The sequence below is a fragment of the Uloborus diversus genome, chromosome 2 (genome assembly GCF_026930045.1).
Source record: "Uloborus diversus isolate 005 chromosome 2, Udiv.v.3.1, whole genome shotgun sequence".
In the NCBI taxonomy this organism is placed as follows: Eukaryota; Metazoa; Arthropoda; class Arachnida; order Araneae; family Uloboridae; genus Uloborus; species Uloborus diversus.
Window position 1 is genome coordinate 150,123,686 of NC_072732.1, and position 1,316 is coordinate 150,125,001.

Sequence of the window (1,316 nt, forward strand, 5' to 3'; positions counted from 1 at the left end):
TTTCATTATATATTTTATAATTTCTTTATTTTTGTCTTTGTAAACAATGCACTTTTTACTGAGTTTTATCTTTTATCTATCTATATCTCTATCTGTATATTAACCTACCTACCTACCTACATATATCTTTCTATATCTTTATCTCTGTTGATAGATAGACAGATAGATAGAGAGATAGAGAAATAGAAATATATATACAAAGAGAGAGAATAGATAGGTAGATATGTATGTATGTTTGTATATAGATAGATAAATAGATAGAGGAAGATATAGAGATAGATATATAAAAAATAAGAGGTAAATAGATATATAGGTAGATAAATATAGAGATAGAATAGGTAGGTAGATAGATCGATAGATTTATTGATAGATAAATAGATAGGTAGTGGTTAATAGATAGGTAGATAGAGAGACTAATATAGAGATAGATAGCTAGGTAGAGAGACTGATATAGAGATAGATAGTAGGTAGATATATAGACAGGTAGACAGACCGATAGATATAGATTGATTTATAGATATAGATAGGTAGATATTCTGATAAGAAGATAGATAGATAGGTAGACAGACAGGTAAAAAAGCAGGTAGATAGATAGATAAATAGATTGATTAGGATAATAGATTGGTAGATATTTAGATGTACAGACAGATAAATAGGTAGATAGTTAGGTAGATAGACAGATAGATTAGTAGATAGATTTATAGATAAGTATATAGATAAGTAGATAAATAGATAAGTAGAGAGATAAGTAGATAGATAGATAAATAGATAAGTAGATAGATAAGTAGATAAGTGGACAGATAAGTAGATAAATAAGTAGATAGATAGATAGATAAATCGATATATAAGTATATAGATAGATAGATAAATCGATATATAAGTATATAGATAGATAGATAAATATATATAGATAGCTAGATACGATATATAAATAGATAGATAGATAAATAGATATAGTAGTTATATAGATAGATAGATAGATAAATATGTATAGATCTCAAAGAAACTTAGTTTCTTTTTGAATCAAAATTTATCATGTTCAATATTCACTGGACCAATTTGTGTTCATTTACTGATTCGAAGTGTTCATTCACTGGGTCTTTGTGCCATTTTTTCTTTAAACACCTAAAAAAGTCGGAAGAGGAACCATTTAAGTTTCCGTGATTTTTTTAGAGATATTTACATAGATCAATTAAAAAGTTTTAGCTATCACAATCTGTATAGTATAGAATTTAAAAATACTAGGATTTTTAAAAAATGAAAAAGTTCTTAACTGTTCATTCACTGGTCGGTCTACCCTACATGATTTTTTTTCT